At 40.0% G+C, this 8,631-nt stretch overlaps 1 pseudogene; it reads left to right on the top strand.

The window, feature by feature from the left end:
• LOC138921782 (uncharacterized) overlaps positions 1-7,962 on the top strand; it is a 114,020-nt pseudogene extending 106,058 nt beyond the window's left edge.
• The last annotated feature ends 669 nt before the right edge of the window (positions 7,963-8,631 follow it).

An 8,631-nucleotide genomic window follows, 5' to 3' on the forward strand; every position in this document is an offset into this window, starting at 1 on the left:
GAAGACTGGCCCTGAGCTAACATCAGTGCCCATCTTCCTCGACTTTATATGTGGGATGCCTGACACAGCATGGCTTGCCAAATGGTGCATATGTCCACACCCGGGATCTGAACCAGCAAACCCCGGACCACCGAAGTGGAATGTGCAAACTTAACTGCTGCGCCACTGAGCTAGCCCCTATTTTTTATTTATTTTAAGATTGGAGAAATTACAAAATCAATGTGAAATAGATATAGGAATGCTGAACTAGAGAGAGGGAGAAAAAGAGAGAGAAATAATGAGGGATAGACAGTATCAATATTATATAGAATAACTGTACCTTCTTGTCTCATTGTAGATAGTGAACCACATATTCCACTACTTCAGCAAAGCAAAATCTTTCTAACATAGACCCATTTTTTCCATTGCCCCAAGGACATTCTGTGCTTTTTCCTCCATGATTTTGCTATCATTATTCATATTATTTCTCGTTGAAAATACTTTACCATTACTATCCTCATATGAAAGTATTCCTATCCTTTAAAGGCAAGTCCAGTTTCCACCCTTCAATGAAGACTAACTTGACCATTCCAATCATCTATAAATCATTTATATATAATTTAGTACTTTACCATATACTCTCTAGTATCATTCGACTTTGTTTGATGTATGTATCTTGTCTACCCAGCCAGAAAATAAGATCCTTAAGGTCAGAGTCCGTGTTATATTTCTGTGCCTATTCATAAGCTGAAGAGTTTTCAACACCTAAGTCTGAGTATCATAAATATCAAAGCGGATATTTATTAAATTATGAATAATATTTTACTGTCATATTTCAGGCATGGGAATTTTAGATTAGTGAGAGAGAAAACTTTACAAATGACTCCACTTGGTTAGTAATTCCAAAATCTCATCCCATGGTTCACTAGTGCTGAAGAGTATGCTAGAAAGGACACTGAAATAAGACTTAGTAGTTATGAATTATAATCTTAAATATACAAACTACTAGTATCTTTTTTTGTTAAAAACACTGCCTCTACCTTTGTAAAACTAGTAATTCCCACCAGTTAGTCTCTAAGGCCTTTTTTAGCTATAATTTTTTTTAAAACCTAACTCAATCTACGCAAGTGATTCTGCTTTTCAACGCCAAGAGATGATTAATTATTTTCTTCCAAAAGAGAAAACAAAGCCTCAATATTTTTATAGCATTTTTTCTCCTCACTCATACACATTGTTGGAAGTTTTCCTCGATAGCCTTATTATCAGATAAGGGTGATAAAATAAGTTATGTGTGGGCTTCAAATAATGAAACTAAGGACTAGTATGCTTGAAAGGGCACAGGATAGGAGGGAATGTCTGGAATTTAAAAAAAATTAAATGATATATTAGTTAGGAGAGGCTAAGTACTGTACCAAATAGATACCAAATTCATCATGGCTCAAAACAGTATAAATGTATTTCTCACAGAAGATTCTAATATGGGTTTTCCCGGTTGTCAGAGATATCTCCTATATATGTTGATTCAGAGAGCAATGTTCCTTCCATCTTCTGTCTGTGGTCATTTCCTAAATATAAAGAACTGTGAAGGGTCTGAGATTTTACTGGACTTGGAAGCTAATAAATTAGCCTGCTACAGTTTATGGATACTGGTAGAAGACACTAGACTCCTGGGTCAGAGAAGAAAGAGAGATTGTTACTCACAATAGTAGTAGGCAAAGTACTAACATTTTTTCACTGGTTTCCTTAGTCCCAAATTCTATAGGGTGACAGAAAAGGGGCTAGAAGATGCCTGCACATGCAGTTCTTTTGAGAGGAAAACTGGCTTCCTAGAGAAGAATGGATATTGGTGATAAGCTACCATTATCTGCCACAAAAGGAATAATATTTGAACTCATAAAGCACTTGCTATGTGCCATGCACTATTTCATTATATCCTTATAACAATCCTATGTGGTTGATACTATTACTATATCTTATTTTTCAAATGAGAAAAATGAGATTGAGTAAGGATAAGGAACTTGCTAAAGCCTGCACATCTAGGAAGTAGATTATCATTCCAGTTTGTCTGACTCCAGAGCACAAGCATGTTCCAAAATGCTAATCCAGTTTCCCACAGAATAGTTCTCTTGTCAAATAACTCCATAGATCCTCAGAATTGCCACACAAGATAATAAGGTGAATACCACTGTGATGATGAATTTTGTGTGTCAACTTGGCTAGGTTATGGTACCCAATTGTTTGGACAAACATAAGTCTAGATGTTTCTGTGAAGGTATTATTTTGGATGTTATTAACATTTAAATCAGTAGAGTTTGACTAAAGCAAATTACTTTGATAATGTTGGTGAGCCTCACTCAATAAAAGACTGAAGGAGTAGTTCTTCCCCCAGATTGCAATATAGGAATTCTTCCCAAGGTTCCAGCATGTAACTCAAGAATACACCATCAACTATTGTCAAAATTTCCAGCCTGCTGGCCTGCCATTCAGATTTTGGACTTGCCAGTCTCCACAATCACAAGAGCAAATTCCTTAAAATAACTCTCTCTCTCTCTCTCTCTCTTATATACATCCTATTGGTTCTGTTTCTCTGGAGAAACATGATTAATATGTATTTTGATACAGAGTGGTTATGGAGTAACAGAATCTTAAGGGTGAATTTTATGAATTTGTTCTGGAGTTTCTGGAATTGATTCTCTAATCTGATTCAGTTTACAGGCACAGATAACTCTATTTCCAATAGTAAAGAAAGCACTGACAGTCCATGCTGTGATATGGCAATAGAGATAACACAAAATGTCACCATTGGACACTCCTAATGAAATACAAGAGGCAAGGTTCTGGGCGATTATGTATTTGATACTGTATAACAATACTGTATACTAACAATATAATGAGATTGACTGCTCACTCCTAATTGAGATGGACAAACTGAGAAAAGAAAAGGATAAATTCAGGGACTCAAATTCCCATCTCAGGTGCCACATAAATGACCTGAAATTTTCTATATCTGCTCAGAAAAAATACCTATTTCCTGTAGTCATAGAGCTGCAGTTACTAAAACCCAAGCCCAGAGTTTCATTCTGAATTACAACACAAATTGAATTTTCAACCTTGAAGGATGTCTGCTGTTAATTTAAGGGCATCTAGGATGATGCTGATTAAACTGGGGCCATTGAACTCCTAAATTCTGCTGAGTCTTCTTTGTCAGTGGAAGCATATGTTCCTCCCCCTTGGAGGAAATGGACTCTGCCTTACTTGAGGAAACTATAATGGCCTCCCTTTAGGTATTTGCCCATCAAGACACTCATGATTATCTTCAGGACCCACCCACCCACACCATCCTTCTTTGCTTCTGGACCTATAATTAGACTTAAGTCTCATCAGACTCCTAAAGGTAAAGTACAAAGTGTGACCCATTAGTAAGTGTGCTAAGCTCGAAAAGAACCAAATGATTGTTTCCAATTTATACAGAATTATATAAAATTCTAATACACAATTTCAACAGAAATCATATGAATACATTTGAGTATGGATATTAAGGGTGTGATATATTGGTGGAAGGAACATCAAGTTGGATCAGGCTGAATTCATTGACATGGGCCCACTAAGCAGAGATTCTGGATTTAATTTTGCAGTTTTGAGGGTTAGAAAAAGTTGAAAGAGTTTCTTTGGTTGGTTGGCTAAAAGATGGACCAAAAGATAGCCTACACTAGGTGAAGTTGAATGCGCAGAACTGCCTTGGTATACTGTATAGGAAGGTATCCAAAGTTCAGGGAATTTGGGAATGTTAGAGTAGATTTATCATTTAAGAGCTGTTGATTTACCCCATGTGTATTCAGAGTACACACCTTTTACTGCAACTGTGAGAAATAAATTTGTGAGGGAAGCTCTAGCATTCTAATGGATGGACTCTGTGGTTGCTCTCCTCCCCAAGTCACAAATTATAGTGGGAACTGTTGCCGCTGAATTGGAAAACATAAATGCAACGAGGATAATTGGATCCTGAGGTGGCAGAGGCCAAGTTCTGGCACTTAAATGTCAAAGGAAAGGTGTACATGTTTACCATAATGGACAGCAGAGTCAAAGGAGTAATCAGATTAGTCTGACTCACAGAGACATGACGTTGACTAGTTGATCATTGTGTCCCTAGAAGTGAAGTAGATGGGCAGCCTACTAAATTCTTACTTGATTGTATAAGCAGAAGTGTTCCAAATTAAGTGAACAAAAGTCTAACATCAAAAACAGAGAGTCATGGGACCAGCCAGGTGGCACAGTGGTTAAGTTTACACGTTCTGCTTCTCGGTGGGCCGGGGTTCACTGGTTCGGATCCTGGGTATGGACGTGGCACCAGTTGGCAAAAGCCATGCCATGGGAGGCATCCCACGTATAAAGTAGAAGAAGATGGGCATGGATGTTAACTCAGGGCCAGTCTTCCTCAGCAAAAAGAGGATTGGCAGTAGTTATCTCAGGGTCAATCTCCCTCAAAGAAAAAAAAAAAACAAAGGGAGTCACAACCCCTCAATAAATTCCCAGATTTGAGCCAGTTTACATACCCTAAATCTCTCAAATGAAGGGCAATCAGGGTCCCTTTGAGGAAGGACCCCTGTAGACTGCCAAAAATTTATGCTGTTAATCTCCCAGACTTCCTCAATAGGATCTATGGCCTCTTATCAAGTTGACTGTGCATTGCTGAAAAAGAAATAATCAGATTTGGGGGATTATTAGACTCTGGCTCTGAAATTACACTATAATTACAAAAGACACAAAATGTCACTGGTCCACCAACCAGAGTAGTGCCTTATGGAGGTCAGATGATCAATGGTGTTTTAGCTCAAGTCCATCACACAGTGGGTCCAATGGGTCCCTGAACTCATTCTGTGGTTTTTCCCTAGTTCTATACAGGGGAGCTGGCAGATTCCTACTCTTGTTCCCTGAAATGTGGAATGAAGGCTTTTATAAAGGAAAAAGCCAAGTGGAAGCTTCTAGACCTGCCTCTACCTAGGAAAATTTTAAACCAAAAGCAATACAGCATTCCTAGAGGAATTGCAGAGAATGTTGGCACCATCAAGGACTTGAAGGATGCAGGGATGGTGATTCCCAACACATCTCCATTCAACTCATTTATGTGGCCTGTGCAGGAAACAGATGGATCTTGGAGAATGACAGTAGATTATCATAAGCTTAACCAGGTTGTGACTTCAATGGCAGCTGCTATACTAGATGTGGTTTCCTTGCTTGAGCAAATTAACACATCTCCTGGTACATGGTATGCAGCTATCGATCTGGCAAATGCTTTTGTCTCTATATGTTTTAGTAAAGACCACCAGAAGCAGTTTGACAGACCAGCAATATGCCACTTTTGTCCTACTTCAGGGGCATATCAACTGTCCAAACTTATGTAATAATTTAGTTTTCAGAGACCTTGATTGCTTTTTCCTTCCACAAGATATCTCAGTGGTCTATTACATTGACGGCGCTGTATTGACTGAACCAAGTGGGCAGGAAATAGCTACACTAGACTTACAGGTAAGACACATATGTGTCAGAGGGTGATAAATAAATACAACAAAAATTCAGGGGCCTTATACCTCAGTGAAATATCCAAGAGTTCAATGATGTGGGACATATCAAGATATTTCTTCTAAAGTGTAGGATAAGTTGTTGCATTTAGCCCTTCCTACAACAAAAAAAGGGCATAATGTCTAGTGGGCCTACTTGTATTTAGGAGGCCAATGGTTCTCATTTGAGTATATTGTATTGGTCCATTAACCATGTGATGCCAAAAGTTGCTAGTTTTGAGTGGGACCCAGAGTAAGAGAAGGCTCTGTAACAGCTCCAGGCTGTTATACAAGCTGCTGTGCCACTTGGGCTACTTATTCAGCAGATCCAATGGTGCTTGAAATGTCAGTGGCAAATAGGGATAATTTTTGGACATTTGACAAGCTCCTATAGGTGAATCAAAGCTCAGAACCTTGGAAATTTGGGCCAAATCCCTGCCATCCTCTGTGTATATCTACTCTCCTTTAGAGAAACAGCTTTTGGCTTGCTACTGGGTCTTAGTAGAGACTAAATGTTTAACCATGGGCCAACAAGTAACCAAGTGACCTAGCTGCCCATCATGAGCTGAGTGTTGTCTGACCCACCGAACCATAAAGTTGGGCAGGTACAGCAAAACTCTGTCTTAAAATGGAAGTGATATATATGAAATTGGGATGGAGTTGGCCCTGAAGGCACAAGCAAGTTACATGAAGACCAAATGCCTATGGTCCTCCGTCTTGCTACATTACCTTCTTTCTCCCTGCCAGCATCTATGGCCTCATGGGGAGTTCCCTATGATCAGTTTACAGAGGAAAACAAGTCTTAGTTCTGGTTTACAGATGGTTCTACACAACATGAAGGTACCACCTGAAAGTGGACAACTACAGCAATACAATCCCTTCCTGGGGTACCCTTGAAGGACAGTGGTAAATGAAAATCTACCTGGTGGGCAGAACTTCCAGCAGTGAACTTGGCTGTTTATTTTTCTTGGAAGGAGAAATGGTAAGATGTGATTATATGCTGATTCATAGTCTAAAGTCAATAGTGTCACTGGATCATCAGGGACTTAAAAGGAACATATTGGAAAATTGCTGACAACAGGTCTGGGGAAGAAGTATGTGGATAGCTCTTTCTGAATGGGTGAATACTAAAATATTTGTGTCCCATATGAAAGCTTATCAACTGTTGACCTCAGAAGAGGAATACCTTAATACTCAAGTGTCTAGAGTGACCCATTTTGTAGATATCTGTCAGTCTCATTTCCCAGCCACCCCTGTCATCGCCCAGTGGGCTCATGAATAAAGTGGTCATAGTGGCTTGGATGAAGGTTATGCATGGGCTCAGCAATATGAACTTCTACTCACAGCCTACATAGCCACAGCCACTGCTGAGTGCTCAATCTTCCAGCAGCAGAGACCAACACTATGTCTGTGATATGGCACTATTCCCTGGGGTGGTCAGACCAGGTAACTGCGCTGATTACATTGGACATTTTCCATCATGGAACAGGTAATATGTTGTTTACACTGGAATGGACAATTACTTTAGATATAAATTTGCCTTCCAGGCATGTCATTCTTCTGCTGAAAGTACCATCCATGGACATACATAATCCTTTATTCACCATCACAGCACGCCACGCAGCATTTCCTCTGATCAAGCAACTCACTTCAGAGCAAAAGAGATGCAGCAGTGGGCCTGCACTGATGGAATTCACTAACCTTACCATGTTCCCCACCATCTTGAAGAAACACTAGAACAGTTGAATGGCTTTTTGAAGACTCAGTTACAGCATCAGCTAGGTGGCAATATCTTGCAGGGTTTGTGAAAGGTTCTCCAGAAGGCTATATATGCTCTGAATCAGAGTCAAATACATGGTACTGTTTCTCCCATAGCTAGAATTCATGGGTCCAGGAGTCAAAGGGAGGAAATGGGAGTGTTATCACTCACTATTACCCCTAGAGACTCACTAGCAAAATTTTTGGTTCTTATTTCCAAAATAAGAATAACATGCTCTGCTTGCCTAGAGGTCTTAATTCTAAGGGAAGAAATACTTCCATGAGGAGACACAACAATGATTCCACCAAATGGGAAATTAAGATTGTCCTGAAGCTACTTTGGGCTTCTAATATCTCTGAATCAACACTCAAAGAAGGAAGTTACTATACTAGCTGGGATGATTGGATCTGATTACTAAGTGGAAACTGGATGCTACTACATAAGGGAGGTAAAGAAGAGTATGTCTGAAATACAAAAGAAACCTTAGGGTATCTCTTAGTACTACTATGCTCTGTGATTAAAGTCAATGGAAAGTTTGAAAGATGGCAGCATATAAGGATCCTGAGCTCACTTCCTCTCACAGACACCTCTCGCAAAGCTACAACTACCTGTGGAAAAATTTCCTCTGAGAGAGATCTCAAAACTGGATGTAAAGAATCTCCATAACAAGGGATAACACAGAGAGGGGTGGAAGAGGCAGAGATATAGTCTTGCTGAGGGAAGAACCACACTCTATCCATGGCACTTTACTATTGGTAGTGATCTCAAAGGTACAGAGGTTTTTCTGGAGGAGTGGAGCATTTGAGCTCCACATTAGACACTCCAGCCCTTAGATCTAGCACTAGAGAAATGAGACCCCAAAACACCTGACTTTGAAAACCAATGAGGAATACGCCCAGGAAAACTATAGAACTTCAAGGAAAAGAAAACCTGTCCTAAAAGGGTCCATCCACAGACTCACTTGACCTGGAAAACAACACAAAAAGACCAGATAGAAAATTGCATAGTCCATTGGTAAAAAACCTCACTTACTAAGCTCAGAACACATCCCAGAGAGGCAGGAGGTGGCTGGGCTCTGCTGCTCCAATGACTGAGACAGTGGTGGCAGCCATTATGGTGACCTATTTCAGCAGTACAGTCACAGACACTGGCAGGCACCATTGGAATCCTTTCTGTAGCCTGTTAGCACAAGGGCTTGACCCAAGAAAATTGAGCCCAGCCAATCTGCATGGGCAGTCTGCCCCAGAGACCAGCCCAATTCACAAGTGAGCTGGAAGCAAACTTATGCTATTGGGATTCACAAATAGTCACACAAGGGATCTTCCCTGCCCACCA

Source organism: Equus caballus, chromosome X (assembly GCF_041296265.1).
Source record: "Equus caballus isolate H_3958 breed thoroughbred chromosome X, TB-T2T, whole genome shotgun sequence".
NCBI lineage: Eukaryota > Metazoa > Chordata > Mammalia > Perissodactyla > Equidae > Equus > Equus caballus.